Source organism: Palaemon carinicauda, chromosome 7 (genome assembly GCF_036898095.1).
Source record: "Palaemon carinicauda isolate YSFRI2023 chromosome 7, ASM3689809v2, whole genome shotgun sequence".
Classification (NCBI taxonomy): domain Eukaryota; kingdom Metazoa; phylum Arthropoda; class Malacostraca; order Decapoda; family Palaemonidae; genus Palaemon; species Palaemon carinicauda.
Genome location: NC_090731.1, coordinates 69,170,879 through 69,180,878, shown reverse-complemented (window position 1 = coordinate 69,180,878; position 10,000 = coordinate 69,170,879).

The following is a 10,000-nucleotide window of genomic DNA, read 5'->3' as shown; positions in this document are numbered from 1 at the left end:
TTTTATTATTATTATTATTATTATTATTATTATTATTATTATTATTATTATTATTATTATTATTATTATTATTATTATTATTATTATTAGCAAAGCTACAACCTAAATTGGAAAAACAAGATGCCACAAGCTCATGGGCTCCAACAGGGGCAAATAGCCCAGTGAGGAAAGAAAATAACGAAATGAATAAACTACAGGAGAAGTAATGAACAAACAAAATAAAATATCCTAAGAACAATAATAACATTAAAATAGATCTTGCATATATAACCTATAAAAGGAGACATGTGTCGACATTTTCAACATAAAAAAAATTTCATAAATTTTGAAATTTAAATGTTATAATGTAAAAGTTTTGTGTTCTTACTGGAATTCTAAAAGTGTATTTTCCAATTAGGAAATAGATAATATAAAAGGAATATGTATCTGAGAGAGAGAGAGAGAGAGAGAGAGAGAGAGAGAGAGAGAGAGAGAGAGAGAGAGAGAGAGAGAGAGAGAGAGCGTTAGTAGTCAGTTGCCAGTTGATTTGAGTGACAATTCCTTACTTTTTATTTTGTAAATGCTGGAATTAGCAACTTTTTATTCTTTAAAAATACAGTAACAAAACAACTATACTAAATATATAAAAATATATATCAATAAATATAAATATATTTGAATTGTCAGATGTTGTTAGGTTCAAAAACTTATGTGAAATTTTTGAAGAGGCAGGAGCTTTATCATGAGGCTCAATACTACACAGTGTTCTAAACTTTTTATTCCAGCTGTGACCAAGTTGTGGAAAGATCTTCCTAATCGGGTAATTGAATCGATTGAACATCATAAGTTCAATCTAGCAGCAAATGTTTTTATGTTGAACAAATTAACATAAGTGTCTTTTTATAGATATGAAAGATCTGTTTTAATGTCACTATTCTTAAAATATTTTATTTTGATTGTTCACTACTTCTCATATAGTTTATTTATTTCCTTATTTCCTTTCTCACTAGGATATTTTCTCTGTTGGAGCCCTTAGGCTTATAGCATCCTGTTCTTCAAACTTGTGTTGTAGCTTAGCTAAAAATAAAAATAATAATAATAATAATAATAATAATAATAATAATAATAATAATAATAATGATGATGATTATAATAATAATAATAATAATAATAATAATAATAATAATAATAATAATAATAATAATAATAATAATAATAATAATAATAATAATAATAATGATAATAATGAAAATGATAATGAAAATGATAATGATAATGGTAACGATAATGATTAATAATAGGGATATAACTTGTTATTAATGTGAGCATAAATAGTATGTTGGATTTATTTACTCCATACGTTGAAAAAAAAAAAAAAAAAAAAAAAAACAACTTGTCTTCCTCACTACTTATTATGAAAAGGTCCAGAGATGTGTATGATATCTGAACAGTTTGAAGCAACATGAGATATTATTGGAAAATTTGGCTAGAGGCGATATATTTCAGTAATTTTTTCGACTTTTCCAATTTTATGTTCGAAATAAGAGTAATTACGTTCAATTTCGTATCCATACACACACACACACACACACATACACACACACACACACACACACACACACACATATATATATATATATATATATATATATATATATATATATATATATATATATATATATATATATATATATATATATATATATATTTGGGCTCAAGCCATGTCGTCCTGATGGAAGTTCCTATAGGGTAGCTTCCTAGGGTATATTACAACTACGGCGATATTCCCAGAGAATTTACCTTAAGGTACCAGAATTCTAACTCCTGGAGCGAGTATCCCTTGTGAAAGGGATATCGCGACATATCAGAGGACGTATTCTTGACACGCCACATGGCAATCTGCACCCCGAACAGAGATTTCGTCTCGCAGGGGGCAATTGGCAAGAAACGAATTCGGGAAGGAAAAAGGGGGAGCCGCTCCCAAGGCTCCCTATCTCTCGTTTCGTAAGCGTGCCTGGCGCCAATCCTGGCGCCATCTGTATTCCTTTTTGCGTAGCTTAACAACTCGGTGTTTTTTCCTGTGTTTCTCGCAAATCTTGGATTTATTCTGCTTTTCATGGCTTCTCCATCTTCGTCGGCCTCTGATAAGTTGAGTACCATGTCTTTTATGTATAAATGTAGGCTCTTGGTAAATTTTTGAGTGATTAATAGGATTAATCTTTGTTACAAGAGCCGTAGCCTACCGGAGGCGTCATGGACGCTGTCGCTAGCTAGGTATAAGTTTAGTTAGTCAGAGCGACATTCCCGGTTGTTTTGCTTTAATAAATTTTAGCTATTTAGCATTACATAGGATTTACTTTCGTGCTTAGTATTATTTTGGCGAAGTATTCGGCATTCTGGCCTACGCTAGGCCATATAGCCTAGTCGTTTGGTCCTAGTACTTCATGCATGATTTTGGTTTTCCGAGTGTATTAAAATTTTATTGAAGCTTTAGGCTATGTTTTATACATTTAAGATTATGTGGAATATTTCCAAGATAGTATACGAGTGAGTTTTGGTGATTTAGGTAATCGATTCTCTTGGTGCCTAGGCTAAGTTGCTTATGGAGCCTTAGTATACTTTCTCATACTCCCCGGTTGCTTTCTTTTCTTCGGAGAAGGTATGCAATCCCTTTCTCTCTGTTTAAGCCTTGGGCTTATCCCTAAGTGGTTTATCTGAATTAATTTTTGATAAAACTATACTGGGGTGTTACTGTACCTTCCTGTTCCAGTAAGTCTGGTTCAAAGAGGGACAGAACAACAGAGTTTTTTAGTCTGAGTCTGTGTTTGTCTGGCTTGGGGTAGAGTCTCTCTCGCTGGCCTGACACAGACAGAGGTGGCATAGCCTCCTCAGGTGGCTACCGAAGGTTTCTGTGGATACGATTCCTTCTTTTGTGATCTACCAGACTAGTCCTTGTTGCTGTTCTCGGGGGAGGATAAGTTTCTTTTCCTGGGAGTAGCAACACCTTCCTTGCTTTGGTGCTCTGGGAGCTGGCAAGTATTGCTGGCCTCCCCCCTTGGATCTCCCTTAGGCTAAGATGAGTTTCTTGGCTGCAGGTGATCCGTCACTAAAGCAAGGTTGGTAGGACCCTCTTTTGTCCCTTCCCCCTCTATCTCCGTAATGGCCTAGCCATTACAGTACTGTACGTCATTCTACATCTGGACCTAGATTAGGTTAGGATGTGGAATTGACTCAGCCCCTTGCCGGCCGGCAGAGCTGCCGGACGGCAAGGGTCTTCTATTTTGAGTGCTGCCCAGACCTCCCTTGGTCCCTCATCCATGCCTGCCTGTAGAGCCAGACGGCATTGGTCAGGAAGCCTGAATTAGATTCTCCCCTTCCTTATATGCACTCTTTCGGATTGCCGGGCTTGGAGGTAGTGTACACTCTTATCCCGGCATCCATTCTGTTTTTCTTCTAGTGCTGTACCCGACCCGGCTGCCGGCCTATGAGGCCGGCAGCCGGGCGGTTTTAGTCCTCTGGTTCTTTTGCTGCCGGCTGGCATCGGTCCTGTACCTTTGCCGGCCAGCTAATGTTACCCCTTGTCTGCCGGTCACCAAGAGTGTGGCCGGCAGCCGGGTACTACCTTGTGTAGTTGCCGGCCGGCATTCATTGCCGGCCGACATTGGCTGTTGCCGGCCGGCACATTCATTTGGACCAGCCTTCTGCCGCCTTATAGCTGTTAAGTAGTATACTTTAAAGCTAGTTACTTGCCGGCCGGCACGTATCCTCCTATACTGTACCAGTATTCTTCAGTATAACATATACAGTAAGAAGAAAACTATAGTATGGGTTTTGGTACAGCACTGTGTGTTCTAACATTTTTGTGTTTTCTTGCACAGTCCTTTGCTGTTGCCCTACAGATAGGAAAGTGAGTTCTTTCCTGTCTATTATCCAGGATTTTAAAATCATTGCTTAGGTGTGAGCTTCACCTGTTTTCTCTGGAAACTTTGCATTGGTTACTCTAGAAGAGATTAACCATTTGATTTTATTATCTGGAAGGCTGCAACAATGGGTTGTGAGGGAAACACAAGTGTGTGTCTTTCCTTTCTGAATTGTTATGCTATACTATGCATATCCAGTGATACATAGTTCACTTGATACTCATGGAAATTTCTTCTCTTTACAGGAGGACCCTCCGAAGTGCGGAAATGTTTTCTGCAACGTCCGCAGAAAGAACCTCTGCGGACATGAGTTTTGTAGGAGACACGCAGCATGCGCTGTCTCCAAGGATGATCTCCAGTATTGGGACTCTCAGGTATGTACTGTGTGCACTAACCTGATTACTGAGGCCTTTGATTCCCCTAGGACGGCGGAATCAAGGGATATAGCAAGGGAGAAGCTTCGTACCTGGGTAAGGGGCTTCCGAAAGAACACCTCTGGCCCTAATCTTCCAAGTGAGAAGATGAGGGCGTATCTTTTCCCTAAGGCATCAGCTGATGAAGTGATTCCCCAGCCTCAAGAGGAGATCCCCCAAAGTCAGATCCAGGTGGATGCTGAAGTCGCGGTCGCGATGCAAGAAATCCAGTTAGATGACAGGATGTCTGACGTGGACGAGCGTTTGGAAGAAGACCTCCTGGCAGAAGGCCAGGATGAAGTTCAAGCCCCGGACGTCGTAGAGGAAGAGGTCGACGAGGTGTCGGCTACTCTGGTTCAGATTCCGGAGCCTATTCCCTCAACATCGGCCGGTCTCCCAGTAGAGCTGGGACAGGCCCTCTCTTCTATTGTTGGAATGATCCAACAAATGCAGAAGGAGAATCAGGAGAAGGCGGCTGCTATGGAACTGCGGATGCAGTGCCTTGCAAAATCGCATGGGCACCAGAAAAGGCTCAATGTGAAAGACCTTCCCTTGTGCTCAGATGCTAACCCATGTAGGTATGCTGAGCACATGCCGATGACGACTGGAAAGATCGTCATCTCGGATAAGCTGGGCTCAGTTCCCCTAGAGGAGGTGGAATTCTGGCCCAGCAATGCATCATATCCGGACTATTATGTCCGGCTGAGAAAGGAACCAGCTTCAAGGGAGGAGACAGAGCCGAAGGAGGTCATAGTGATGGACCATGCTAAGGCTCAAGCTCTACTTTCATCCTCGATGAAAGAGAGGGGCTTCTCTAACTCGAAGGTAGCTGCATTGAGCAAGAAGCTCCCTTCCTTTGTGTCATCTCCTGATAGAGCCTTCCCCTTTTTACAGAAAGGGTTTGCGGCTGTACTGAAAGCAGTCGAGGCCGGCAAGCCTTGCCCCTTCCTGGAGGAGTGTAAACCCTTGTCGCTGGCCCTGCCTATGGACCACAAAGACTGGAAGGACGTCCATCTGACGTTCTCAGTGGGAAACTTGGAGGCTGATATTGCCGGACGGCAGTTCGGCGAGGACCTCCCCAAGCTGTCTGACTTTCTTTTGCGAAGAGAGTTCGAGACAAAAGAAAGACTGGCTGCCTCAATGTTTCTTCAGACTACTCTTGAGACGATGGCAAGTGACCCCAAGGTCCATGAAACGTTCATGGTGGTGGCTAAGACTCACCTGGCCACAGTGACGAAGGACCTTTATGGCTTCGTCAAGGCGAGGAGAGCTTGTAGGGAGTTCGTGTTCACCGGGGCTACGGTGAGGCACGAGCCAAGGAAATTAATCTCCTCCAACATTTGGGGAAAAAAACCTTTTCCCTACCAATTTGGTCAAAGAAGTTGTTGATAAGGCCGCCGTGGAGAATAGAAACCTTCTCCAGAAGTTGGGCCTGGCTATCAAAAGAAAGTCTTCCCCGGATGAGGGTCCTCAACCAAAGAGGAAGACTATGAGGACTAGGCTACCGTCTCGGCCAGCCAAGCCCTCTAGACAGCAACAGCAACTGCAATTGCCATTGCCTCCAATGCCCCAGATGGTGGCACAAACCCCGACCACTTTTCAGTGGGTACCCCAGGCTGTATCGACACAGTCCACGGCATTCACCCCAACGTTCGAAGGGCGGTCTTCTTCCTTTCGAGCAAAGCCTAGAGGAGCAGCCAGAGGCTTGTCTAGGCGGCCCTCAAGGGGAAGGGGATTCAGGGATGGTCGTGGTCAGGGAGGCAAGACCTCAGGACGGCAGTCCAAGTGAAATGATACCGTTAGGAGGGACCCTTCTGAAATTTTGGGATCGATGGACCTTCGATCCCTGGGCCCACAGCCTACTCAAGAATGGACTGGGCTGGAGCTGGTACAGCACTCCACCCCCGTGCCTTCGGTTTTTCCAACACTCCACCCCCGTTCTGGAGGAGTACGTTCAAGAACTGTTGGAGAAAAATGTGATCCGAAAGGTGAAGTCCATCAAATTCAAAGGGAGGCTGTTTTGTGTTCCCAAGAAAGACTCGGAAAAGCTCAGAGTCATTCTGGACTTGTCGCCACTCAACAAGTTCATAGTGAATTGCAAATTCAAAATGCTAACACTGCAGCACATAAGGACCTTACTGCCCAAGAGGGCATACTCAGTCTCTATAGACTTGTCAGACACCTATTGGCAAATTCCAATCAGCCGTCGACTCTCCCCCTACCTAGGGTTCAGGCTACAACGGAGACTATACGCCTTCAGAGCCATGCCATTCGGGCTAAACATAGCCCCAAGGATTTTCACGAAGCTTGCGAGCGCAGCTCTCAAACAATTACGCCTAAAGGGAATTCAGGTAGTAGCCTACCTGGACGACTGGCTGGTGTGGGCAGCATCCGAGACAGAATGCTTGCAAGCTTCCAGTCAAGTGATCCAGTTCCTAGAGTACCTAGGCTTCAAGATCAACAGAAAAAAAGTCTCGACTTTCTCCATCTCAAAAGTTCCAGTGGCTGGGAATCCACTGGGACCTTTTGTCACACCGTTTCTCCATCCCGGCGAAGAAAAGGAAGGAGATAGCGGGTTCTGTCAAGAGACTTCTAGATTCCGAAAGGATATCAAGACGCGAGCAGGAGAGGGTACTGGGCTCTCTCCAGTTTGCTTCGGTGACAGACCCAGTGCTAAGAGCACAGCTAAAGGATGCAACCGGAGTTTGGAGAAGGTATGCATCAAACGCGTGAAGAGATCTGAGAAGACCAGTTCCGCTTCGGCTACGGACTCTTCTCAAGCCTTGGTCCCAAGCCAGACATCTAAAGAAGTCGGTTCTTCTTCAGCCACCTCCCCCGTCGATGACGATTCACTCAGACGCCTCAAAGGAGGGATGGGGAGGTCACCCTCATCGGAAAAAAGTCCAGGGGACTTGGTCCAAGCTATTCAGGACCTTTCACATAAACTTTCTAGAAGCTATGGCAGTGCTCCTTACCTTAAAGAAAGTCTCCCCGCGTCACTCGATCCACATAAGATTGGTGATGGACAGCGAGGTAGTTGAGATGCTTGAATCGACAAGGGTCGAGGTCACCACCTCTCAACCAGGTGATGTTGGCCATTTTCCGATTGGCGGAAAAGAAGAAGTGATACCTGTCGGCAGTTCACCTTCAAGGAGTCCGCAACGTGACAGCGGACGCTCTATCCAGGTTCACACCGATAGAGCCGGAATGGTCCTTAGACGCAGGATCATTCTCCTTCATTCTGAATCAAGTCCCAGAACTGCAGATAGACCTCTATGCAACGAAAGACAACAAGAAGTTGCCCCTGTACGTGTCCCCGTACGAAGACCCCTTAGCGGAAGCAGTGGACGCGATGTCCCTCGACTGGAACAGATGGTCCAGGATTTATCTGTTCCCTCCTCACAACCTTCTGTTGAGGGTCCTCAACAAACTGAGATCCCTCAAGGGGGTAGCGGCAATAGTGGCCCACAAGTGGCCGAACAGCGTGTGGTTCCCCTTGGCATTGGAACTACAGCTGAAGTTTGTGCCGCTACCACATCCAGTTCTGACCCAGCGAGTCCAGAAGTCGACTGTCTGCGCTTCAATACAGAAAACCCGGACCCTGCAGCTCATGATTTTCTCTCCCTTGCGGTGAGAAAGCGTTTCGGGATTTCGAAAGCCAGCATAGACTTCCTAGAGGAATATAAGTGCAAATCTACTAGAAGGCAATATGAGTCATCTTGGAGAAAATGGGTGGCCTTTGTCAAGGCAAAGAGTCCGCAGGAGATCTCGACAGACTTCTGCTTATCTTTCTTCATCCACCTCCATGGTCAAGGGTTGGCAGCTAACACGATTTCAGTGTGTAAGTCTGCTTTGATGAGACCCATTCTATATGCCTTCCAGGTCGACCTAGGTAACAAGATCTTTAATAAAGTTCCGAAAGCCTGCGCTAGGCTCAGACCTTCAGCACCTCCAAAGCCCATTTCATGGTCTTTAGACAAAGTTATTCATTTCGCTTCTCTGTTGAACAATGAAGAATGTGCGTTAAAGGATTTGACACAAAAAGTTATTTTCCTATTTGCACTCGCGTCCGGGGCCAGGGTTAGTGAGATCGTAGCCCTCTCGAGAGAGGCAGGTCGTGTTCACTTCCTGGATGGGAGGGAACTGAACCTGTTTCCGGATCCTACGTTTCTCGCCAAGAATGAGTTACCCACCAACAGGTGGGGTCCCTGGAGAATCTGCCCTCTGAAAGAAGATGCATCTCTATGTCCAGTAGAATGCCTAAAGGTCTATCTTCGTATAACTTCAGACTTCAAGGGTGGTCAACTATTCAGGGGAGAAACATCAGGCTCAAATTTATATCTGAATCAACTCAGAGCGAAAATCACATATTTTATTCGCAGAGCGGATCCTGACAGTACACCCGCAGGTCACGATCCGAGGAAAGTTGCCTCATCCTTAAATTTCTTTACTTGTATGGATTTTGAACATCTCCGTTCATACACTGGCAGGAAGTCTTCCAGGGTGTTCTTTCGCCACTATGCGAAGCAATTAGAGGAACTAAAGAGATCTGTGGTAGCAGTGGGTCGCGTTGTTAACCCTACTGTTTAACTCTGCGAGGAACAGTGGCTTTAATTGGGACGATTAAGTCCAGGGTGAGTGTGTAGGTACATACTATACTACAAACTAAATGAGGGCATCGAGTGCCCATATAGTCTGTTCCATTTCCAAAGGTGAACCTAGCATAAGTGCAGACATGTGTGCCGAGCGTTTCTAACGCTAATGTTATTGATTTGTAATACAGACTTTTATGACTTGATACCTCGGTATCTTAAAAAAGTGGCATTTGATGTTTTTTCTTTCAGATAAACAAGTTCTGTTTACTATCATACTTATGCTTAAATTTTTGGGTTATCCTCTCTCTCTCTCTCTCTCTCTATATATATATATATATATATATATATATATATATATATATATATATATATATATATATATATATATATATATATATATATATATATATATATATATATAATTGTTGTTAACCTATCTATTTATTGTCTGTCAATAAACTAGTTCTTGAGAACCTTGCGTCTCTTTCACCTCTGTCAATTTATTGGTATAATTGAGCATTTATTCTATGTACCTTTTCTGGGATAATTCTAATAGAATTGTTCCTTTATGAAAGCTATGTTGCATTGGTTTATGATTCCCTTAACGGGAGCACTCCGTCCCATAAGGGGACGAGGGCGGTTTTATTAGTTTCTTCCTATGCGGATATAAACCTTTGTCCAATACAAGTATTGTGCGGATAACTGGTCGATATTTCATATTGAGGCAGTGGTTCTTTAAAAACTATGCTTTACTTAATATAGGGTGAGACCACTATATTAGCTTGCTTGGTAGTCATACATAAGTATATGTACTCTTCGAGACTTTTCCTGAGTCTAGTAGGAGTCTTCCCTGTAGGGGCCAGGAAGCTCTAGCATGGTTTATAGTTAGTTGAAGAGATGTATAACGGTAACATCTTAGGTCTCTAGGTCTAGTCAACCGGGAAAAATTACCACCGGGGAGTACGGCACGTTCTGAGAATCCACAGATACAGTAATGCTCTGGTATACTTCCATCAGGACGACATGGCTTGAGCCCAAAAAATGGATTTTGAGCGAAGCGAAAAATCAATTTTTGGGTGAGATGGCCATGTCG